Here is a 26710-nt window from a genome sequence, read left to right on the forward strand (position 1 = left end):
AGAGTTTTGCTCCTTATCTAATGACCTGCATCATTCAGAAAATGAAAAGGTGGAGGGGAAATAAACCATTACAATATGAAAATTATTCAGTCTGTGAATAGCTTGATTGGCTGCAGATGGTTACAGTGCCCATTGATCTTGTGTTTTGTGAGTTTTAGCTGTCTTACTTGAGGTCACTGCCCAACTACAGTGTTCTGCCCATCCCTTAGCTCACTCCTGGTGCCAGGTTAGCACCTTTCACAAATTAAAAGCCAAATTATGTTCTGTCTTGAGCAAAAACAGCTTTAGTATAATTGCACTCTGATAGAAAGCATTTAAACCCAAGATTGATTCCAGATTAGGTCCAAAAGGACCTAATTATATAAATACATATGTGCTCTTCACTTTATATGCATGATCTGAGCTAATCTAATACCTTGTTGAAGGCTTTAAAAAATACATCATTGTAACTGCAATACAAAACTTTCCCAGTATATTTTCCAAGGTTCCACCAAGCTGTAGTCTTGGGATTTCTTTACCAAAGATATGGTGTGTGTATATATATATGTGTGTGTATATATATATATATCTGTGCTTAGGAGGCTGTGGAGTTCTCTGTTATGTATTTATCTACCTTTTTTGAAATCCCACAAACTTTTATTCTTTATCAGGAACTGTGGAAGTTTCCACTGTGTAACTAGACACTGCACAGAAACAGTCATAGGTTAATGTGATCTGAGAGATAAACATAGCAGTGCTGAAAGACTGAAGATCAAATATTTATTGTGAAACAAAAAGAATGCTAGATTCCCATTACTGAGTAATACTCAGATGATAAATATTCTTTTACCTTTTCTTTTTCTATGCCAAAGATTAAACTTGAAATAAGCAATACCTTAAAATGCACTGGGCATTATGATGCCTTTTATCTTTCCTACACTTCTAAGATACCATCACAGGATATCAAGACTCAAATGTTATATTATATGTGTGTATGAGAAATGCAGAAAATGAAAGAGAAATATAGTACTCTAGAGTTACAAAACATTTCAGGCAAACAGGACACTATTCAAGAGGCTTCGGTGAAATATACAAAACAATGTTTTATATTTGATGTCTCTAGCAATGGTTGTAGTTGACCAATCCATCTACAAGCTCTGATCTCTTCACTCTCCTGACTGGGGACAGGACTTGAGGAAATGGCCTGGAGTTGTGTCAGGGGAGGTTGAGGTTGGGTATCAGGAAAAGGTTCCTCACCCAGAGGCTGGTTGGGCACTGGAACAGCTCCCCAGGGAAGGGCTCACAGCTCCAGCCTGACAGAGCTCAAGAAGCATTTGGACAATGCTCTCAGGCACATGGTGTGACTCTTGGGGATGTCCTGTGTAGGGGCAGGAGTTAAACTCAATGATCTCTGTGGGTCCCTTCCTACGCAGGGTGTTCAGTGGTTCTGTGATTTTGTATGAGGCTCTACTGACATTCAGGAACTCGATACAATTTGAATTGTAGAAATTTTAAAAAAATACTTTCATTGACCCTTATTATTTTGACCTGAAGTGCTCACCTCAAACATTTCATATTCAAATGTCTGGTGATTCAAAGATCGGACTCCAGAGTGAGCTACTGAACTGCTGGAGAATCTGTATTTCACCCAGGGAGAGCAAAGGGAAATCTTGAGCCCGAACCTTCCCAAAATGAATCTAGTCTACCCTGAATAACTCTTTCCTAGTATCAGGCTTAAAATATGTTTCTATAAAAAATTAACCTGGAACAATCCTAAATTAATTTAAATTAATTTGTGATATACTTCTGGAGTGTCTACACTTGCAGGCTACAGGAGAATTTTCCAGACCTCTGACTTCTCTGTCTCAAATTTCAGCTGAATTTCAGGATATTCTACACATTATCTTCAAATAATGACTTTTGTTATTGAGCTGCAACAAAGGCAACGAACAAAAATTATAAATGATCCATGAATAATGGTCACATCTGTTCAAGCCATATGAAGCTTTTAAACATATTAATTATATTTCATTTATTTAATATTTGAAACTAAATTTTTATTTCTACCATGGGAAAAGGAACACTGCAAGTATGAATGGAATAGTCATTAAATATGTTGTTCCCAGAAATAATTTCTTAAAATAACATTTTCATTGATTGTTGGTGAACTAGAAATCTGTTACTGTATTTCTACTTGCAGTTTAGATACAATAATGATTTGCATCAAAGTACATTGTATTTACAAGTTATATTAGATGATTGGCATGAATATATGAATTTTCCTTCTAAGAGTCAATTCCTGACACACTAATGGAAGGAAACAGTTGAATCTGCATTTCTTCTGTAGTAGTTGCAGCTAAATTAGTTTCATTTTTCAGAGTTGGATTTTGCTGTTTTGTTGATTGCACTGTAAATGTAACAGTGACTGTAACAGGAATGACTAAGCCTGGATCGCTTCAGAAAGTGGAATATCAATCTAAGAAGGACCAGTATTGTCATGGTGTATGGGGAATATGACAACTTCAGCTTGTTTAAATGCCAAAGGTCTTTTGGCCTAGTCTCTCTCTTTCCAGGCTCTATCACACTCTCTTAGGGTTCATATCAGTTTTTAGAAATCCTAAAATGGTGACTAAAATCCTGAAATTAAAATATTTTTATTTTTCATGAAGTATCATTTTCTGTAAGAAAAAATTTCAGTGTCCTATTTTTTTCATTGTGGTGTTTCTGCAGTGATGAATTGAAATTAAACCCTACATCTTTCAATTTAAAATGTCAAATCCTAAATCAATATTGAAAAGTATATTTGGAGGAAATTCCATCATGACAAGCTTTCCATGAGTTTGTGGTACTTTCCCTGATGTGAGCAGCTGATTTGCAAAAGTTTATAATCTGGATTTCAAAATAAAATTAAAATAGTAATAAATATCCTAACAACTCCTTGAACATATTAATCTTTCTTTGAGAAATTACATCACCAAAAATAAAAGCTGGCAGTTTAAGAAACAAACGAATACTGGAAAGTCCTTTCATTTTTCATGATGACTGAAGAAAGTAATGAGATGTGTGTATACAACCCTTCATCAGTTAAATTCTAGTGGAGAGAAAAAGAAGAGGAAAGAAGGTAAATGTTCTGTGGTGGGTGGTTCTGCTGCATCTATCACTGACCACAGCTTACACAAGAATACAGAGAAGCTCATATAAAACAAGGGTAGCATCTCAACTCTGAAAGGTCTCTATTAAGCCTTTTGAGGCTCATGCATCTTCTCTGAGCTTTATTAAATTTAACTTCACAATCTCAACTTATAAATCACATTATTTGAAGTATGAACTGTCTTTCATAACATCTGACACAGAAGGAATCATTCCTCTGTAAATGCTCATAAAAGCTTGGAGGATAACAGTGTTTTTCAGGAAGGGTTTTGGGTTGATTTATAATCTCCATTTTAGAAATGAAATTGTATAAATGCTTAAAGCCACTTTTATCACCATTAGAGGCATTTCTGATAACAGAGAAGATTAATGGGCTGCAGAAATGTCAGCTGCCAACTTGGTCCCACCTTGAGTCTGTTCCTCTCTAATATTCAGCACTTTCTCCATGTTCATCCTTCCCCAGATATCTGAGTGTCCCCTGGCCAAGATGAGTGATGTTTCTGAACATATTCATCTTTTAAATACATTTCTTACAATATGCATTAGGACTGAGCCAGGAGCCAGGTTACTTGCCAGGTACCAGTGCAGGCAGATTTGGCATTATGTGGCTTGTCCTCAATCATGGAGAGATATTTGAAGCATCCCCTGGCTGCTCTGAAAACAACATGGCTTACCACAAAAAACAGCTTTTTCGTTTCTCAAAAAAATCATGTATCAAAGGGGTTTCTAAGCTGATGAGGACCTGAAAAAAATGAAAAAAAAATTTCAACCCTTTCTCAAAAGTTTTGAAACATTGATCTTATTTTTAATAGCCTTGCAAATTTTTTTTTAACTTGCCAGAACATTTTCTAAAGCAATGGAGGGAGACGGATAACCATTTTCTTTTTTCAGCTTATAGGTAATTTTCCTGGTATAGACAAAATAGTATGTTTGATTTATTTAACAAGCCGTGAAGAAGTTTTAGTTGCATTCTCTGAGTGGCTATATACTGTGATGTATTTTTCTTTTCACTTATCAGTCTGTGGAAACTGCATGTGTTCCATGACAGAAGTACATTACTGTTGCAGCTACAGTAAGACTAAGTCTCAAATCCAGTGAAAACTGAAGAACACACATTGCAGCAAAAACGTTCATGCACTTCTCAGTTCATCTAATACCCCAACATATCTTCAAAAGAAAGAGGAAGTTAAAAAAAAAAAAGGATTCTGGGGTCAAGAAATTCTTTGTTCCGTCTCAAGTGTTGGGTGGGTTGCTCAATGTACATGTATATACAGACACACAACTGGAAATTAGCACTTGCCTGTGAAAGGTGCTCTTTCTAGAGTATTTTAGGAGTAAGATCACCTTGGACTGACCCATTGCATGGCTTTTCTTCTCAGGCTGGTATCAAAATGTGCATAAATCTACAAACTTAGGGAAACAAGAACTCCTCACCAAGTGTGCTGGGTGGAAATGAAGATGAAGATGACCAACCAAGGAACACCAATTACCTATCAGAGACCAAGGCAATGAGAGGAGGTGGTTTAGGTCCATCTCACGTGACCTTGTTTAGTGGCTGTGGTCTTGCGGCTGCTTAACTTGCCTTGATATAGGTGGTCTAAAGACTTTATGAGGGGTTTGAAAATTTCTTTTCTGACATGTGTTGTGACTGGTTTTCTGACTTCATGAGACATCACAATAATGGCTGTGACTAAAGTTCATGATCTAACAGAATAATTGCACTGTTTTTGGAAGGGAAGAGTTGTGTTCTTCGGGCTAGACCAGGCTGGGTGTTTGCAATTGGCCTGACAGCCCTGTGAGCAGTAAGAAATTCTGATGAAAAGGAAAGGTAAACTGTACTGATGTCCATCTGTCCCTGTCATATTTTCTGAAAAATCCCTTTGCCAGGATTTCTTCTCCTGGGAAGATGAGAAGCCTCAGGGAAAAATCAATATTATCTCATTTGCTTCTCCCTGGTTTGCTGCTTTGGAATGTGGCTGGAGATTGTTTACCAACAGGTGCATGTTTGATTGGTTTCATGGGAATTGTTTTTACTTAATGACCAATCACCATCAGCTGTGTCGGATTCTGAGGAGTCAGGCACGAGTTTTTCATGATCACTCTTGTTAAGTCTTCTGATGTATCATTTATCTTTCTTTAGTATAGTTTTAATAGAATAGAATAGAATAGAATAGAATAGAATAGAATAGAATAGATCAGCCTTCTGAGAACATGGAGTCAGATTCACTCATCTCTCACCTCATCCTGGGGACCTCACAAACTCAACATCTGTCTTCATAGTATGTGGTGGATTCAAAAAATTCCTGACTCACATTTTCAGTGTTCCTGGAGAATAATGAAGGTGCTTAATGATCTTTGCTCTCTGGTTTATGACTTGGAGCAGCTGGGTACAACCAGAGAGCAAAGACTTCAGTGTCATCCTCATTGGCTGCGTCTTTACCAGTAACTTAAAACTAGGTGTCCTCTCTGGGCTCTCTAACCCAATATTTCACATTACAAAGTGTTTCTAGGCTCACTCCCTGCCTCGCTGTGGATTGGGGCATCAGCACCATCCCAGAGGAGCCCAGGTGCAGCCAGGCTGTTCCCAGAAAGTGGGAAACCTGCACACCCTGTGCCTGGGTTTGGGAGCTGACCAGGAGCAGAATTTTCTGTGCCGTTTGGTCTCAGTGCATTTAGGCAACAGCCACTGCTGTGTTTAGTGAAGCAATGTGTGTTTCTTACTTTTGTGAATTTAGCTGAGGTCATGAATGCCAGGCTTGTAATCCTGGTCCTTTCCAGATATTTGACAGTGCCTAAGTTTCTTTTCCAGCCAAGAAAAGATTGTAAATCAAGGGGGGAAGATATATTTAGCATCTTGCACAGATCTTAGATGGGTGAATTATTTTTGCTAGAGATGAAGCAAAGGGTGAGTAGCTTTCTCAAATAGCTAGATTAATTCATCACTACATTAATGGAAATCTGAAATAGGTGAAGATATTGAAAAAGACTGAAAAAAATTTCTGTTCTCCAGAGACTTGGAAGAGATAATGATGGAGGAAAAAGGGCAGAGAAAGGTGATAAGGCAGCAGGAAGGGTAAGATAATAGGAAGAAAAGAGTTTAGAATAGATTTGACTTCAGATGTAAATGTTCAGGATATTATTTCCAGCTGTGGAAATTACATTGGACTCAACACTGCCAGCTGGTGACCTCTGGGTGTTTTTGCTAAATGAATGTTAGCTGTAACATCATCACCAACTGATGAAAGCGTGATCCAGCAGTTATTTATTTTTTGTGCTGATTTTAATAACCTAAGATAACAATTGACAGTATTGGGACACTGTCTGGATAAGTTTTATTCTGGTGACTAATTGTTTCCTGTGAGAAATTGCTGTCACCTTGAAATAATACATCTTTGGGCTCAACTTTAATACATTCCTCTTAAAAGTGAGAATTGGCCTTTGGCACAGTTTAAGTTTTGATCTTTTTTGCATTAGAAACTGCTGCACGAGATATTTCATCTCCTGTGTGTCTCTCTTCATCCTGGGACCCTTAGGATTGTGCCTTCTGCATCACTCTTACTGACACACACGCTTTATTTGCTGACCCTAATAAAATTTTCTCACAGAAAGCTTTCTCTGCAAGAGGAATCTTACTATAAATATTGATAAATATTGAACTGCTGGGAAAAATAAACCCTCCTGTTCTAAAAATTTTCATTTCCAGCCATGTTCCTCTTATGAATTTGCAATTCCTACCTTGTTTGTCCTTTGCAGTGGGGCAGCTGCTACCCAAAGCAGACCCTCTTGAGCTTGGAGGGAGTCTTGGCCATGTCTCACGTTTGTGGTATAGACAGAGGCAGAAATCCTGTGCACATTTATGTGGAATGAGTGACAGGAATGAGTGTAATTCCTTTTAGGCAGATGCAGAGCTCCAGTGCTGTGGCAGGGGCATTCTCAAGAGAGCATGAGAGCAGGGTTTTGGTGCTGTCAATCTAATGCAATGTGAAATAAAGCAGAAAAGCACTTAGATATTGCTTCAAATTCCTCAATTGCCACTTTTAGCAAGTAGTGCTTTTTTTTCTTTTTCTTTATTTTTTCCATTCTATACTTTAAAGGTTATGAATGCCAAACACAATACCTAGAGTGTGCAATTAGACTGATAACCAAGGTCCTGTAGGTAAAGTGGTTTTTGTGACAGAGTAATGAGCACATCATGTAAATCTACAGTTTTCAGTCAGGATCAACTCTTACCTATGCTGTGGAAATTGGGACTGCAGTTAGCCTCTAGTAAAGGCTCTGTTAAATGTGGATTGCACAAGATGCACCTCAGTGCTGTGTTAACAAAGCCCAACCACAGTGGAATGGCCTTCAGAGGGCAAAGCTGTCTTGGATGCACCGGTAAAATCATCTGAAGTAGGTAGTCATTGCAGAATAGGAATAAGTCCTTAACACTTGCACTGCAAAACCTTGGTACTGAACAGATCCTAAAGATACACAACTAGTCCAAAAATGTTACAACTGTAATATTTATAGAAACTTGTCCTGGTTCGCTTTTGAGTATATTTTTGGTTTTAGTGATGATGCTTTTTCATTCAAACCAGACAAAACACATAGGGGAATTCCTTTTTATTTATAACAGGCTGAAGTAAAAGTCAGAGCAGTGATACTAAAAACAAAACCAAAGCCCCAATGGAACTAGCAAGAGGTGTCAAAGTAAGGGTAATTGAATATCTATGTGCTTCAGGAGATATGTTATCTCTCCAAGTAATATTTCCTTTTAGTTTCTGCAAGGATGTCAAGGATATTTTTCAAGTTCCAAGTATTAAAAGTTGGGGATGATTTTTGCCAGATGTTCCAAAGGACAGAACAGAAGCCAAAACCTTGCACATAAGGTAAAAAAGATGTAAATACATTATTAAATAATAATAATAAAAAATTCTGAGTGCAAGGCAATTTAGAATGTCCATTGTTAGAATTGTATCAGAGTGAATTTAAAATGGAAAATAGTGCAATTAAACCAAAGCAGGAATTTCTGTAATGCATTCATTTTGCCTGCTTAGGAGAACCTTTGCTTTAACTCATTAAAATTTATCAAAGCTTTTATTAATTTAAAAGTCAACTACAGATTTTTACAGCATAAGTGAACTTTTAATTTCATTTTATTGAACAAAAATTATATTTATTGTACTTGTAAAGTGCAGTGAGAACCTGATACTAAGACTTCTGAAAATCATTAATGGCATCCTGTTTCGAGATTAATGACAGTTGTGCAGTGTAAAGTTCTAATGAGAAGAGGATCACTCTCATGTTTCATAAGTACATGACACATAGGGGAGGATTTAAGGTTCCTTTTCTGTGGTGATGTACACTTTACAAATTAACATGCAGAACAAAGAAAGGTTATGAAGATGACTATTTAAATTCCTCTGCAAAATGGATATGGCCAGTAGGAAAATTACTTTTGCCCATCAAATTCTCTCTAACTACCTGAACCAGAATTTATCCAGGGTGTAGAGAGCAAATTCTTTCTTGCTGAGATGGTGGAATTGAACCTTGTTGACAAATGAGTAAGTGAAATAGACCTAACAGAGAAAATTCTTCTTCTTGACCATAGCTTTCAGAGTCTCATCAAGAGATGGGCTGGGAGAAGGACAAGAGAAAATACAGGTGCAAAAAAAATGGCAATGAGCCTGGTGAGAATGTAAACTGTGGGCTGAAAGGAGAAGGCATTTTCAGTGGTACAAAGTCTAACCTAATTAGAAAGTGTAACCAATATCACAAAACAGATTCTTCAAGATACGGACTTCCTTTACTGATATTTGAAAAGAAAGCAGAAGAGAAAATCAGGTATTGTTTCTTGTCTCTCCAAAGAGAGATGAACTATAGATTTCTGTGCAGGTTGTTTTTTCTGTGGAAGTGGAAAACTCTGAAACCCTTTTCAAAAATAAGTGTGTTATAACATTTGTTCATCTTAAACTAGAGCACTTGAAATTCTCTCTTGAGGAAAATGTTCTTTATTTGAAGAAAATATTCAAAACCTAGATATTCCTTCATAGAGAAAATGTGGTAATTGATAAATGATCAAATGATGTGATAAAAAGGAACAGGAACTTTCCCATTTAAAAGGAATTTTAGGAGTCAAGCTTCGTAAGACTCTAAAAAATGTAGAGATATAATTAGAAGTGAAGATACTGACATCAAAGAAGAATAAAATATGTTATGCTGGTCTCAAGTATTATCCTTTTCATTATTGTTCATCGCTCAGTAAATGGTGACATCTGTAGCCTTGACAGTGCTGCATTCCTAAGGGAAGGATAAGCATGGCTTCCTTCCAGTCGCTACAAACCAGCTCTGTGGAACTGACAGGTGGGACAATTTCCATTTCTTGTACCAGCTTCACTGATGATCCAGGTTCATGGGGTGAGCACCTGCCTATTTTTGCTGGGTCTGGGAAGTCTGATGCAGCAACACCTTCATTCCATCTTCAGCCATGGTGGAGTTGCCTACATTTCTGCAGTCTGTAGCAAATTATGGTTTGGGCCAAGATATCTGCAGGGGTCCTGTCTCTCCCCTAAAAGTTGGTGGAATATTGTGCATGACAAAGTCCCTATGAAATAATAATGGCAAAACTCCGATTGTGATCCATATTTGGGATCACTAAATTGCAGAATGGCACTAACGAAGCATAGAGTTTTCCAGCATTTGTTCAAGTGGAAAGTGGAATTATAGTTGAATGAAAAATCTACACTAGCAATTAGCACACAAAGATATAAGAATGATAAGGTAGTCTTTTAAAAAGCAGTGACACATGGAAAATATCACTGTGAGTATCTGGAATGCCAGAGCAGAGGGTGTCTTTGTTACTGGCCTCATGCATGAGGTGAATGCCTCATGCATGAGTGCTACCAAGAAATGAACAACCCTTCCTCCACACAGAAAATAAAAATCTGTTTGACCATTGTGCACCTCAGCAGCCTGAGGCAGCTAAACAGCACAACAGAATCCATTTAGACTAACAGGGAAAAAAATAATACTCTTATGACTCTCTAACAAAGTTCAGTGCTAAAGAAGAGTTTTCACTTTTCTGCTGGCACTGCATTTTCAGCCAGCTTGTATTTAAATTTCCTTTGAGCTCTTAAAAGAACACCACACAGTGTCTGTCTGTTCCTAATCAATCATGATAGGCATTTTCCTGCTTGGCTAGGTCTGTCACTCACTTGTGACATACAGAGAAACACTTGCTCAGAGGTATCCCTGGGTTTATTCTGTGGCTGGAGGAACCAGATATTTTTTAATACCTCTCTCCTTCTGTTTTCCTTTCTGTAGATAATGCAAGAAAATATTATGACCTTTTCAATAGGGTTTGATATGCCAGCTTCAGGATGGCCCATCAATAAATATAGAACTGCCTGTGGTTCTTTCTTTAGCTGTCTATTTAGTACAATTGATGCCCCGTGCACAGTATCTGCATAACTAGTGGCAATGGTTGATACTCCCAATTCAGAAGAAATTTATTTGTAATTATTATTATTACAACCTTTGAAAAGTATAGCCTGCTTTAATGGCATCCTATATTCATTTTTCTGTACCTGTTCTAATTATACCTGTTCTACTTTTGAGGCAACTGAATTTTTTTTGTCACTGAGGGACTTGTGCTCTCCTGGTATGTCTGTGCTCTTTCCCAGGGACAAGAGAAAAAGAAGACCCTCCAGATTGCTGTCCAGCTTTTGTCTAAGTAGGAAATCCTGGCTGCACAATGCCCCTACAGCCTTGCAAGCACGACTTTGTTACAAACTACAGATCACAAGAAGCTAAGGATGCTGTCAGTGGCTTTGGAGCGGTGGGGCTGTCAGGCACGATGAGGCTGGGGAGCAGTGCTGAGCACAGGAGGGACCAGGAGCCATGGCTCAGCCTCCCAGCCAGGCTGACAGCCTGGAACCAGGCTCCTGTCACTGCCACTGACAGACAGCTTGGTGCACATCAGCAGAAATCAATATGCTCAAACACTTTTTTCCCTGCTTAATCAGTTGTGTGTTAAGTGATTCAGTTTAACATTGGGCAAAGTCTTTGTTTTATTCATTCATAACTCTGAGAAGAAGAGGATGGATAGTTATAATGAAATTAAATTATAGAGTCCAACAGGCATCTCCTTCCCTAAGACATGGTGGGTTTCTTTGCAATCTAGAATTATGGTAAAGAAAAAAATCTCTAACTATCCATTGTTTAACCTGGGGAAAAAAAGCATTATTCTTAATCTCCTGTCTAACCTACTTGCAGAACTTCATTGTGTAATAAATAAAAAGTTCCAGTTAAGCTTACAGGACTTTCACCCATGCTATCCTCTCGCATATTCTCTGTGAATACTGAATTTGTAACACAAAGCTGCAGCAGGGAATGAAAGTATCATGTGCACCATTGTGTTTGCAGAGCCTTCTGCAAAGGACAAGACTGGAACAGCAAGATGTGGTGGTTTGTACCACTTTAAATACAGAATCTTTGGGGAAAAATGAGATCTGGAAGTAAAGTACAGGGGTACCACAGTACACAGAAGACTGAAACCTGGCAGGTGACAAAGAGTTTAATGAAGAGAGATTCTTCTTTCTCAGTTTTTGCTTTAACACTCTCTTGCCACCATCTTGATGCTGCCTCCCCCTGCCAGCACCCACACCCTGACATCTCTCATGGCAGCCTGACAGGCTCTTGCTTCTAACCCAAGGTGATCCTTTATCTTACACAGATAAAGGGTCTGAATGCAAGAACATTTCAAAGTGATGTTTCCTCCTCTAAATTTACCCTCAAAATGTATCTGGGGGAAGAGTGGTGGGACAGACTCTCCTTTATCTATATTATACTTCTGACTTATTTCTCTTTTGAAATATTTTTATAGCAAAACGTTTGCTTTGGCAGAAATCCTTTAACTATGCATTTGAAAATCATGTTGTATGTGCTGTCATAATGTAACCAAGTATTGCCCAATACATCTTCTGTGCTGAAGAATGAGGAGATATTAATTAGGTTCCACTGTTTCTTTGCCTTTAATGCAGGTTTCCATGACAGCAGAGAGAGAGAAATCAGTCAAAGCCAGTAGTTAAAACTGACAATTTGCATTCTGGTCAGTAGTCCTAAAAATGCAATGTACATTTGAATAATTACATTGTCTGGGTGTTTGGTCACATATTATACTGCTGTGTCTTTATTTACGGCAGTCTTCTGTAAAAGTGTAAACTATTATGAGATGCTGATCTGCAGTTTTGACTCTCTATTTGCAGAATAGGCTATTCAAATGCAACAAGGGGTTTTATCCTAACTAATGCAGTAATAAGGAGTAATAAAACCAGGGTAGGAGTTGTTATGCTGTAGGCTAACTACATAGCTATATGAAAATCGTGCATAGAGATGCCTTAAAATAGTTTTAACAGAAAATGGCGTTCCAACTAAAACCTATTTTTTTTTCCTAAATGTCTGTCTTCTACTAGAAAAAAAACAAACCTGAACTCCAGAAACATCTAGATTCTCCAATGTTGGCATCAGTTCTACTGCAAATTTTTGTCTGTTACATTTTCTTACTGCTTCAATCTAGAGACAAAGATGAGAGGAGTTTAGGCACACACAGCAATCTAATCTGCACACATTGACATAGGTATTTCTAAAAAAAAGTTTGTATCTTGCCGTAAAAAGTGCTTAGGAAAAAAATTCTGGAAATATATGATTTCTATTCATATTCTTAATCATCAATATTAGCCTGTATCACAGGTATTTAAGATAGCTGCAGATTTCCCCATGGAGAACTGCAAAGAGTGGAACTATGAAGTCATTGTAAATTTTCTTAAGTGCTGATAGACAAGAATTTTGATATTCTCTCTGTCAAATGGATCTGATATGGGTCTACATAATAAATCAGTCAGTTGACTTTGGTGAACAGTGTTTCCCACCTTAAAATGCTCCTTCTTTTGTGTGTGATGGAAAACACTGAAACACACACATACAATAATTCCTCTTTTTTTCAGCCGTCTTTCTGGAGCATGCGGGTCTGAGTATAGCTCCAAAAGTTGCATCTGTGTTTCACTGGCACAAGCTAAAGACATTCCCACTTTTCCTAAGAGAAATTTTGAGCAGCAGAACTTTCTAAATACAAAAGCTGTGGTCAGATACCTGTGGGGCAGTTGTCACATTTTATGACAAGCTGGGCAAGGTGCCCAATTCAGTTGAAATAAACTTGTTAGCAGCTGGGGAGAGCTGGTTGAAGGGAATGTGACTTCATCAGACCCAGTTCTTGGTGGTATGTAAATTATCAGATTATGAAAATTGTGTGCTGTGCTCCCTCCCCAAACACCCTCAGCCTCACCCTGGGTCCTTCTGGACGTCATCTTAGGGATGTCTCTGAAGGCCCAAGCAACTGACTGCACTATTTATAGAGTGCAAGATACATCCCCACCCTGCTCCTCCAAAGGGGTAATGTGCTAGGCATAAGAAATCAGATTTTGTACCTTGCATCAGTTTCTGCAGATAAGGAAATATTGCATCACAAATGGTAGAAAACTGCACAATTTAAAATACTAAAGGACCAAACAAATACTAAAGGACCAAACAGCTCAAAGATGGACACCCTAGAGGGGGCTTGAGTAGTGGAAGGAGGAGTTGCTTGTTTAATCTGGACTTTTTAAAGGAAAACAAATATTGGAAATAGCTGCAATGGAAGAGAAGACAAACTATGCCAAGGATTTATGAGACAAATGGTCTCCACCAAAGGTTATCAGGATGGACATTATAAACCTTATTGAGTAAGTAACAGTGGACTGCAGAAAGTGGTTTCTGTTATTAATTGCCTTTAAGGAAAAAATATTTATATAAATTCTGCCTTTGACAATTACAAGGTCTGCTTTGTATGAGAAAGGTTTGCTTTGGCACACCTGTTACTTATGGTAACATTTTAGAAATGCAAAGCTTGGCTGTTGGAGAAAACAATTCATTTGTAAAGCCCAAGGATGGCAGGTAGCTCTGTAAAAAGAAAGCTCTGAAAGTGGTTTGATGTGTGAAGATGTGGTGAGAGTGAAAAGGACCAAAAATGAAACCTCAAATGGAACCTCCTGGTACAGGATGCATTGGAGAATTAGGTCATTACAAAAATGACTGAGTTGAACGGAATCTGATTACAGTGGTGACAGCCTGCCTTCAAAGAGAAGGAATTACAAGGGAGGGTTTGAGATGGTTCAGTGCTTGTGGGGATACTCAAACCCCTCCCCTTTGGCTCATTTTATTTTGGAATAAATCTGCCTCTCCCTCTAAGTGCTGCTGGTATCATTTGAGTACAGATAAATTAAAAGTAGAAATAACGACAGTGAGAATGGAAACGGGGGTTTCTGGAAAAGGTAAATGTATTGGGTTGACTCTGGCTGCACTGCAGGCGCCACTCTGTCACTGCCCACCTCAGCTGGATGGGGGAGAGAAAATAGAATAAAAGGCTCCTGGGTCAAGATAAGGATGGGGAGATCATTCACTGGTGACCATCACAGGCAAAACAGACTCAGCCTGGAGAAATTACCTTAATTCTCACAGAAGCCACACCTGCAGCAACCTGCTACCAGAACCTTGCTATGATAATCTACTGGAATAAGTCTTGGAGATGAAGGCTGTATTGATGCTTGGCCTGCAAGGGGATATGAAAAGAGTGTTTGGAATCCTTTTTTTTGCTGTACTCATGAGACTCATCTGTAGGGGATGTGATAGCATCGTTCATCTATGAAATCCCCACAGAGAGCACAAGTCTCAGAGGTAGAAAAAAAAATGGAATGGGGCCTTTTAAAGAACTAAATGCAATTCTAGAAACTTTTAAGTTGGGTGAGGCATAGTAGAGCAGTGTTGCAGGGGCTCAGAGAAATGGGAATGGCTCACAATTTAACCAGAAGCATATTTATTATGGGAAGCAACAGATACTTAAGCCCTTTGCCCTTGAAGGAGCCCAAATATTACAGTCATTTGGGGACAGGAACAATCATACTTCTAGTAAATGCTATCTTCCCTGCAGTGATGCTGCTTTGGCCTCTGACACAAGCCAGTCTAAATATCTCGTAAAGACTGTTTTGTCTCGACTCCTTTCTCTCTGCCAGAGAGAAGGGAGAAGAAAAGACCACACAAAATGCTGTGTGGTGTGTGCCCATGCCTGTCACTTCAGCAGCTCCTAGTGCTTGAAGAGGCTGTTGGCAAGGAGGGCTCCTGTAACCCACCCTCTGTGGTGGGGCAGGCAGGAGGAGGGCTGAGGGAAGAGCTGTTCTGGAGGAAGAAACTCCAGTCAGCCTCTTGACTTTGGCTGTATGACTGAGGGAGCAGGTGGAGCTGAAATCCAAATATGGAGAGAAAACTAAGGATTCTGTGCCAAAAAGTGGCTACAGGATGAAATATTTTATTTTTTAAAGCAGCTTTTATCTATATCTTTCCTTTTTTTTCCCAAGGTATGTTGACAGTCCTGACTTTTATTTCCCATACGAGGTCTACTTATCACAGCATCTCAGTAACTCACAGAAGAGCAACACCTTACACAGTTGAAAGTGGGGTCAGTTTGTGTAAAATCAGGGAGGACTCCTTTTGTAGGTGGGGTTTTCCCTGGTTTTTTTTTTCATTTTTATTATAAGATTGTTTGTTTGCTTGTTTGTTTTTAAGGGTATTGTTGTAAAGCAAAAGATGCTGTAACTCTGCCTTCCACTTTTCTGAATTCTTAGCCTAGTAAGTGTTTTATATTCTGCCTTTTGGAAGACAATATTTTCTATCCACATATCCTTCTATACTCAATCAATTTTTTATTTCATGGCTTTGAGAAAAGTAGTTAGAGCTCTTTCTTGTCTTTTGATTTTGTAGCTGTCCTACCATTTAAGTTGCAGCAAGTTGTTTATCAGATGAGCTTTTTCTAAACCAAGATGTCAAGTGAGCTAGTTCTTTTGCCTAAAAAAATGTGAAGGGGAAAAAAAGTCCAGTGTTTGAAACTACTGGAACACCACATTTTTAGTACAGACCCCAAAGATTGAAGGTTTTGGTTTCCCATAGTTCAGTTGGTCTTCTAGAACCTGTGGCCTCTTTAGTTCAGATCTGTTTCAATGGAGAATGAACTGTGGTAACTCAAGTTGGGATGTATTGGTCTTATTACAGAAAATTAAAATGCTCATGAAGTGGTAAATGAATTTACATATTAGTCCCTCTTGGAGAAGGATGAAAAATTGTTGCAGCCAACCATCAACAGCAGAGTGGTGGCTGGAAGGTCTGACTGTGTTTTATTTAGTTCTTTAGGCTGTGTCTGTGGCAGCCAGGAGCACACTGCTTGCCTTCCAGGAATGGATTTCTGGAGTGGAGCAGTATTTGCATTGATGTTTGAAGACCAATGCTCTACTCATTTCAGGGTGCTTGGCTTCAGTCTGGGTTTGGGGACTGGGACCGTGGTGTTGGACACTGGCACTCCCTCAAACTCCCTGTCAGAGGTTTTTTCTTGTTATTTCCAGGGCTGTAAAGTTAGAACCTTCAAGGGAAATGTGAAGAGATAAAGCTATGAGGGCACTGCACAAACTCTGTGTTGAAGAATCAGGCAAAGGCACACGCGATGGTTTCCCTTCAGGCAGAGCCCTGCCCAGTGCCTTTGGGGTGTACAGGTAGGGCAGGCAGGATGTTTGCCAATGAAAGGTCCTTCCTTAGTATCACAGTAATTTGATCAGCATGCAACAAATACTATTTTGGAATTGGTATTCAAGGCCCAGGTTGAGAGCAGTGAAAATCTTTAACCCTCATTAAGCAGTAAGAAACCTTTCATTTTGTAGATAACTCTCTCTGGCATTTCGGACATCCACTACTGATTTAAATGTCATTGTATTCAGCAAAGTCTCCTGCTAATTGCTGGTCTTAAATATCCATATTATACTGCTTCCAACACTGTAAAGTTATGTGATCAATATTTTATGATGGTGGCTTCTTTGGAGGCAGAACCATTGATTTTACTAGTTTAAATCAAAGATAGAGGACTGTCATAATTCAACAGCAGTAATTACCTCATAGTAATTAGATTTAGGTGTGTAGTGATAAGCAATAATGGGAGAATACAAAAATGATAACTGGAGGCTTTTATAATTAAAATTGCTAATGGTGAGTCATAAACAGCTGCTGAAAGGGAGGAAATGAAAGATGCTTTTGTGGAGCGCTTTCAACAGCCAGATCTGCTTCTGCTTAAACAGGAAGCAGCCAGGTTACTGGAGCAAATTTAGTTTCAGAGGAATAAATAGCTGAGAAGGAGCTGGTACCTGTCCATCCTTCAGTGAAGCATGTGTCTCTCTGATGAAGCTGCATGAACTCTCTTTTCAGATGAAGTTCTCAACCATAAAAGAAAAAATGATACATCTGTAATGCCAAAATTATTTATCCCTGCTGTAGATAAAAGATCAGGAGCTGGCTGTGGAGAGCAGAATCATTATTTACCCTTCATCTTCCTCTTTGAACTTCTTGAGTGTTGGGAGTCTGCCGCTGAGTGCTGTCACACGCACTGCCAGTGCATCACTGGCATTTGCCTTTCCTCTGGGTGTGTGCTCTTTGCTGGGAACACCACACTCCGGCTAAACTTTCTGAACAGTACTGCAAGGAAAACATAGCCCAGGAGTTATTTCACTCAGTTTCTATAACACTGAAGGACACATATATATGGAATAAAGATGAAAATTTCTTCCACTTCAGGGAGGGGCTCTTGAGATCCACTGAATTTACTACTAACAGTTTAAAAATTGTACTTTTTGTCTTCCACCTCAAGTTGTGAGCAGCAAGAATTTAAATATGACAGACTTTTTCTGTTTTTGCAGAAGTCTCTGCTGTTTCAAGCTTTATATAAATTCCCATAGAGAATAAGTGTGAAATTATTTCATTCATTCATGACAGCATTTTTATTGCAATTAGCAACATTCATCACTCCATAAGGGAAAGTCTTACAGCAGGTTAAAGGCAAGAAATTACCAGACATAGCTATTATATATTTTTGGGGTTTGGTTTTGTTCTGGATATATGGATGAGAAGATTTGCATTAAGTCTGAATTGTATCACCAGTTTTATACCAGTGTAATTTTCTGAGTTAATAAGGCCACTGTAATTTTGCTCTTAGCCCAGAATACTTATTCTAATCTCTCTTTCCTTGAGATGAATATCTGAAAGTATAGCTTCTCACAGAGACAGTGTTTCTATGTGTTGAAAATCTGTTCTTTCAGTTTTCTTCTTCAACATCTCTTGTTGTGATGTTTCTCACAAAGCAATTAAAATTTCTTGCTGTGGAAGCAAAGGTTTGACTCAGAATGACATCAGTTCCTGTCACCACAGAGCTCTTCTCCATTTTCAATAGGTTCTGAGACTTTTTGGCTGGGAATTTATGAAATTGAAAGCTGTGGAAGGCACAATTTCTCGTGTGCCAGTATCTGGACCAGTTATCAGAGGAGCCTCAGCTGATCCAAGTGCAACTGGTTCGTTCTCTAGACCTGACAATGTTCTGCCTTCTTGTCACCCATTTTATTTCCTCTCCCTGCCTCATTAATGTACATCTATTTGTATTATTAATGCAATACTTTCCAGAATAAAGGAAGGATAATCTCCCTTTCCCAAAGCTGCAAATGTCTTACCACTCATCCATCATCCTGTTATACATATTTCCTATTATATAGGTGACTAAAATTGTTGTATGTAGTCAATAATCAGCTCTGTTGCTAGCTGAATTTGCCAGATGTTGGTACAAGAATGACACTTAAATATCTGAGAGATCATTATATCAATTTTTAAGGATCCATCCCTGTTCTTGCTGTTGGTTTCAGCCTGGTGTTGCTGTGGTTGACTCACAGGTACCATGTACATGGATGGACTGTTGTTTCTGACTGTCCTTGCCTTGCAGGCAGCACATGGCCTCTGACAGCTGCACAACTTTTCCTTCCTCTGCCCCTTTCTTTACCTCTAGCTGCACAACTCTGCCTTCCTCTGCCCCTTTCCAGCTAATTTACAGCCTTAAAACTTGTCTGCAGGAATATTCAATGCTTCAGCAAAGGTCAGTATTAGAAACCCAGTTTGGCAGGTATTATTTATTTTTTAATTTGTTCAGTTTTATTTTGGCTAAAACATTCTGAAGAGATTTTTTTTCCTCATTTAGGCTAGTGCTGGGACTGTCTCAGCAATGTGTAAGTGGTCATAACAGACCAAAGAGGAGGAGTGTATTTTTTCATGAATATAAGAAAAATGTGTCCTGTAAGAGGAACATACAACGATTCACTGCTACTTAAATGGAAAATGACATCTGAAAAACTTGGTTGAATAAAATAAACAATTAATTGATCAAATTAACTGTGATATTTAGCAATATTCCACTGTAAGCATGAAGGCTTTAAGGCTGTAGAAATGTTTCTGGGAATAAAATTTGGTCTTTTTTCTGATGTTGTTGGTAACATAGATTATGATAAATGCATGCAACTTTTTGAAGTGCCTAAATGGTTTGCTTCCAGCAGACTCTACACAGACTTGGATTTTAAAACTGGTACACCTTTGTCAGTAGGTATATGCCATTCTATAGCCAGATGCTCTCTAAAATTTTCAGATCAGTGACTAGTTGGCACTGAATCTTTTTACAAGAGGAACGCATTGACAACACTTCCAATAACAAAATGTTAGGTCACAGTTTATTTTAATTTCCTTCATTGAGACATCATTATTTCCTTGCATTAACACTGCACAAAGAACACAGTGCTGCATTAGAGCAGTTTAATAACTCTGAGTCAGCTCCAAAGTGTCAATGGTGCTCTCTTATGACATATTAAATTTCTTTTTCCTAAAGGCTACAGCAATTATACTCTTCTTTGTTTTCTAGTAAGGCCATACTGATTTTGGGACACTTGCAATTATTGTATGCTCAAATCCCTGATTTTTGAAGATTTTATCATGCTAGTGTTCTATTATTTTTGTATTTTTTAGTAATTTTGATATTTATTTAGCAAATATTTCTGTAGGTGTCTTCAACTCCACTGGAAGATGGAAAACAGTATCACTTAATAAATAGTCATTGTTATGTATTTATATACATAATAGCACATCATCTAACAGTCTATATCACACAGTTCTCTATAACAACATCTAATATTTTGAAATATTTCATATTCAGTGAAGAAAATGTTTATATATTGAAAAATTATTTAATATATAAGATCACAATAAATACCTGAGTAGAACTGGGTGAGTCAAGTTAATTTTTGAATGACTCTGTAAATATATAGGGAAAATAAAGATAGGAATGGGGCAATACTGCTTTAATTCCACTACCCAAGTATGCTGTTTGTTTCAGGAATGCCAGAGGAAAGCTGGTGTCATAATTGCTTTTTCTGTTCTTGTGAAGTCTGCCCTAAAGGGTTTTGTGCTGCTGACAAATATCCATGATGCTGTCAAAGTCACAATGGCCAAATGTGTTAATCCTTTCCAAATTCATGTTCTGGAGTAACTGCTCAAAAGAATTTTTGGGGTCAAGTTGTTTGCATTCGTGGTATTTTGGTGTGTGATCTATCCCTGAGCCAGAATCTCTTTGGCATTCAGTCAAGTATTGACCATGTGGTGCATGGGCCCTTCATTGAGAGAGGGAGTCATTCTTCAAGGCAGCTCATTTTCTTGTTCCTTTCAGCAAAGGGTCACTATTCTGTAAAAATCTTTTAGCTTTAAGAAACTGTAAATCAAAAGCCTTTTTTCCTAGTGCAACAGATCTTTTTTTAGTAAGAGTGAAAGAACAGTATTTATGTCTCACTGGGAAACAAATTACTGATATGGATCCTCTTATTTTATTTTCCCTGTAATTTTGCATCTTGAAAAATGGATAAACTGCCATTAGAAGCTGTTTGTTAAACCTTCTTTCAAAAAAACCTCTCAGGCCATCAGTAGAATATAAAATATACTCAAACACCCAGACCCCCTCTACCCTTCTATGAAAAGAAAGCACAGAGTACCATGTAAATGAAAAAATGTGATAGAATAAAAAGCGGAGCATTAGCAATGCTAATGGTTGCCACTTCATATAAAAATATAGTCTCTTTTTACCAGACAGAATCATAATTTTATGTTCCTCAGTTTTTTACTGGAAAACTTTAATATATTTCTTGGTGATAGATATATTTCTTTGTCAAAAGAAAAAAATATAAGTGAGAAACAATGAAAATTAAATATGGATATTTTGGCAGATTTTTCCTAGTTTACAATATATGCAGGTTGTAAAGAAATCCAATAATTTTAATATATTGTGCTACCAGTCAAAATGATTCATATTAGTTTCTTCTCAAAACATCTCTCAGAATTCAGAATCCCAGAATCCCAAATAAGAAAAAACTTTCAACAACTTAAGATTGCATATTAAATGGAAAGCCCATTTTCCAAAAGTAAGAGTACTCACTTGTTCCTCAGACCATGCTTATTTCTTCTGTCTTTATAACTGTATCCTGGCACCAGCAATTTCAAAGTTTGCTTTCATCCAGAAAACCTCCCAGCCTGTTTCAAAAACCATTCTGATGCAAGACATGGCTCTAAGCTAACCTGCAAGGATAAGGTAATCATGGCTTCTGTTAGGAGCTTTTGTTTGTTTTCTTGCCATTCAAATACAAACATAAAGGAAACAGGAGCAAAAGTGACTTCATATGAATTTTAATCATAATCCTAGCTCAGTACTGTGACAAGTTTGCTTTTAATTAATGAAAATCTAATGACCCACATAATGAATAAATTAAATGGTTTTACTCATTTTGCACATGTTTCCTTACAAAAGTAATCAGAAATGGAGAAACTTGTTTAGTGTCTTGTTGGAGGAGGTGTTTATCAGTCTCCCAAATGCAATATTTGCTCTGTGTGTGTGTGTTTGGTTATCAGTGGAAGTCATTGTAACTGAGCCGACCCTTAATTAATGTTCTGTCACATCTCAGGCAATGTTTGTCTGGAAATCAGTTATTGCCATGCAGAGCACAAAGGTGTTTCAGTAAATTTTTTTCAGGAAAACTGAGAATGTCATATTCTCACTGTGGTGGTGAGTGCCCCACAGACCAGCACTCTCCCCTAGAGGCCAGTGGCTGTGGTAGTGGTTTGAAAGATGTCCTTATCTATTCCTGACACTCCCTTTGCTTAGCAAATACTTCTGTAAGAGCTGGGAGATTTCACTCTGATGTTGAGTGCAAAAACCAGGTGGATGTGTTACTAACTCCTACTCTTACTGTTATTTCAATCTTTTCAATTCTTTTTTCTCAAGTGTGTGTCCTTTGGATCAGCAGCAGGAAGAGGAGGGTGAAGTGAAATCTGACAGAAAAGTCCATCAATGTCTGTATAGACTTCAAAGGCTGATGGGTTCATCATATAGTCTCATGTAGCTTGGCCCTTTAGCATACCAAAACAGTTACATTGCCTAATGTGGGCACTTTTTATTGCTGTGAAAGTTACTATTTTCTGAATGTTTCATATTAGTTACTCACTTATAAGTTTAGGATATCTGATTTTAGCACTTTGCTTTGGTCAGATTGGTCTAAATTTTCTGATGGGAAGCAGTTTCAGTTGGAATTGGGAAAAAAAGTTAACTTTAGTCAGAAAGTTTTATTGATGTTTTTTGCCATACATACCTAACTTCAGGATTGACCAATTGGGCTGAAATGATCTTTAATTTTTATCTTCTTTTTAAAAAAATGCATATTGATCACAAAGTGTCTCATAATATAAACTATGGTAGCATGGTTTTCTTGAGATCTTCTAATATACAAAGTCCAGCTAGAGAGAGAATAATGTATTAAAAATTACATTTTCTGGTTTCTTTATTGCATCCAGAATGACAAAAATAAGCATTGGTTTGCCCCTTTTGGCCTTAGACTATCTTGATTAGTTTTCATATTTACTTGTAATAGGTCTGTGTTGTAGTAAAATAGGGTATGAGCATTTTTAGGGCAGAATAAACTCCCATGTGTTTAGTTATCACATCTTGTAGCAAAAATCTAATGTCACTGATATTCTAAGAGAGGGATTTTAAAGAAAAAAAACATAAGATGGTTTTAATCATTGGGCAACTACCATAAATTTCTTGCAAGACCTCAGCTTTTAATCATTTTAAGCCTGTTTGCACACACATGAAAACTTTCTGCCTTTTGTGAATACCAGCTAATGTGTGAACTCAATTTGTTTAAGTGCCTTTAAACTAATTTATATAGTCAAATATATAGTCAAATACTGATTATCACTCTCAGTAAATGAAAGCTTGAGTAAAGTGCTTCTGAATTATGTTGAGCAGTGGATGAGAGGAAACAACCCACTGGTTATTTCTAAATCCAAGATACATTCACAGTCCACAAAGAAAATAGGACACATATAATGAATTATGGCAACTATAATGGCAAGAGTAAGAATCTGGGCATCTAGGATATTCTGTTTTTCCCTTGTGCAGCTCTTTAAATTGCAAAGAAGTTGGGAAGTGATTGATCAAAATCAGAATTAATTGAATTCTGAGATTTAATCCCCCAGACATTATGATAATTTTTCTGTATAGAAAACCTATCCATTTTTATTGACTGGGGACTCTAGGATGTAGGGAAATACTTTGTCTTGGAGACAAATTGAAATGTCTTAATGTCTTGCTCACAAAATTTAAAATACTCCAACAAACATTATGCAGCAAGCAGGACTTGAATCTAGCCTGCAAACGTGAAAAACTAGAATTTCCATTCTGCTTTAAATGCACATCACAGCACAGCGATAGAAAGCAATCACTGCCCACCCTGCCTTGTTTGATACTTGCAAATGTTGCAGAAGGGCACAGCAGTAGAAAAGTAGCAAATTTGTCTGTGCCCTGGGCAGCTGTGGGTGTAAGATCCTGCGCTGGTTTTGGCTGTGGTAGGGTTAATTGCCTGCACACAGGGCTGTGCTGGGATTTGGGCTGGAAACAGAGCTGGTGACCCAGGGGTTGAGCTGGCGCTGGGCAGTGCTCACACCTTTCTGCTCCTCACCATCCATCCCACCAGTGAGGAGGCTGGGCAGGGACACAGCCACGACAGCTGAGCCCAGGGATGCTCCAGATCTCATGGCTTCATGGATAGAATCATGCTCAGCACATGCAGCTGGGGAAGGAGAAGGAAGGGGATAACATTTGGAGTGATGTTGTTCGCCTTCCCAAATCACTGTGATGTGTGATGGAGCCCTGCTTTCCTGGGTATGGCTGAATATCTGCCTGCCCATGGTGAATAAATTCCTTCTTTTGCTATGCTTGGACATGTGCCTTTTTCTTTCACTATTAAAATAACTTATCTCAACCCATTTTTCCAACTCTGGTTTGCTCCTCCATGGTGTTGTGAGGGCAGTGAGTGGCTGAGCTGCCAGCTGGAGTTACCCATGACAGGTACAGTCAGCACTGGCTGCAGGTGCAGTACACATCCTCCTCTGATACAGAAGAATTAGCTCTGCAAAGCTTTTCAGCCAGGAAGCCCTGGATTTTTCTCACCATTAAATTATTTAGGGAATTTAAGAATTTCTAGTAAATTTCCAGCACCTCTGACTGGGTCTCAATCTGTGTCTCTGAGTCTGATGTGGTTCTATTGTTCCAGTATCACTGCTCTTCTACAGAGGAATCCTGCTTAGTGATCACCAGCATTGTTTACCAATTACTCTGAGAACACAACACTCCATCCAATCTAGAGCAAAAAATTGCAATGAACAAGGGCAAAATTTATTTGGAAATTATTTATTGACGACAAAAGGTCAAAATTAATTAAAAGGGCTACTCAAATGTCACCATCCCTGCTAGCAGAACACTCATAAGCATATTAATGTGTGTTAAAGTCTGGAAAGTAACAGTGAAATGACACAATGTCTTGTCTTACCTAGATTTTGCCACTGAAATAACATCATCAAATGGGTTTGTTAAAATCAGATCAGTAAGATGCAGATAAGTAGGGATTTAAAATTATTCCCATTATAAAGGAAGTCTATTGCAAAATCTTACTGTTGCTGGCGCAATTTCACTTCTCTGAAGGCGAAATATCACTGTTTCTGACATGGGTTGCGAAGTGTAGCCATCCAGCAGAGCTCTGTGCCTCCAGGTCTCACCAGGAGTAAGGCTGAGCACGTTTTCCCCCCAGCCACGAGTAAACAAACCCTGCACCACACGCATACTTGTGCCGGGCACAGGACTGGCGCAGGCAGAACACACAGCACCCAAAAGCACCACCAGGGGCCTTATCCAGGATGACAGCCTCCTACTGGGAGATAACATACATGTAAATGTGCATACTCAGTGTGGATCCCTTTGGAAGTGGGGCTCAGACTTGGGTGGTGGTTGTATCTCCTGTGCTGGAGTTCTGGGAGAAGCCAGGTGAAGGGACAGTTCAGTTCTCCCCTGTCCTGTTGCTCCACTGGGCTCCTTTGGCTCCATACGTGCGGAGATCACTCTGGCCACAGAATTTCATGACTACCTTATCAGTTGGATGAACTTTTAAGAAAAAGTTTGGGTTTTCTACTGAATATTGGTTAAAGTCTAAATAAATACAGCTTGAATTGTGCTTCAAATGTGGGCCATCAGTGATGTTTCAGCCCCAGGATCACTTTGAAAGCGTGTCACTTTGTGCTGACTACATTCAGAATGGCTGGGCATGGAGGGGATGCCAGGATGATCCAGCATGCCAGGGGGATTGAGGGAAAATCATTCATACATGGGTAGAGTATGGATGAATCCTACTGCTCTACTGCACAAGAACAGGAAAGGTCTTTAGGCATGGCAGCACAGTGCAGGCTGATTTCTATTCTACAGAAAGAGTCAGCACCTGCTCTCCTGACCATTAATGCAAAACAGATGCTGTCTACCCAATGTACACAGCTGCCTACGTTTGGAAATTAAATGCTCCTTTTACTCAATGGACCAGAACCTCATAAATTGCCCTTTCTCTGTATGTCAGATCTTATAGGAAGGTCAAATATCAAAGTGACAGCATCAACAGACAGTGCATTAGGAGCTGCTTTTGGCTTGCCTTTTTTTTGTTGTTAGTTGGTAGGTTTTATTTTTGTAACCGTTTGTTTGTTTGTTTGTTTTTTGTTTGTTTTGTGGGGAGGGATTTTCCTTTTTTAAGCACTGACAAGTCTACTATGAGAACCTTCTTTCAAGAGAGGAATCTTCATCTCTTCTCTTTTAGATAATCTATGAATTTAGCACACTAAGCAGGACTGAAAGCAATTAAAAAAAAAGACCCCAAACCCAGAAGCAATTTTCCCGACTGGAGGTAATACTGTATGTACTTGCAGTGTCTGTCATCTCAGGCTTCACTGCCTGTGATGTGGGATGCAAGCATGGTTTGCTGAAGATCAGCTCACACATGTTCTGTGGCTACCAGTGGCATCTCCAGCTGTTATCTTATTTATAAACTGAGAGATCTGAAGTTCTTTTAAATGCATACAAAATGACTTGTTGTGGTGCTGTTCTTGCAAAAGTGTTCTCCTTGTGCTCTGGTCTTTGTTTGGGAACGTCTTCCAGTTGTTAGGAAATTGTTGACTTGTTTCATACATCACTATCTGCCTAGCTTTGACAAATAACCGAAGAATTCCCTGCTGAGAGATTTTTCTCCCT

At 38.5% G+C, this 26710-nt stretch overlaps 1 protein-coding gene across 2 annotated transcripts in view; it reads left to right on the plus strand.

Annotated features, from left to right (window-relative positions):
* Window positions 1-26710, plus strand: part of STK32B (serine/threonine kinase 32B) — a 159041-nt gene that overhangs the window by 37215 nt on the left and 95116 nt on the right. The window lies entirely within an intron of this gene.

The sequence above is a fragment of the Melozone crissalis genome, unplaced genomic scaffold (genome assembly GCF_028551555.1).
Source record: "Melozone crissalis strain CALT ecotype California unplaced genomic scaffold, PUWL_Pcris_2 ptg000006l_1, whole genome shotgun sequence".
Lineage (NCBI taxonomy): Eukaryota > Metazoa > Chordata > Aves > Passeriformes > Passerellidae > Melozone > Melozone crissalis.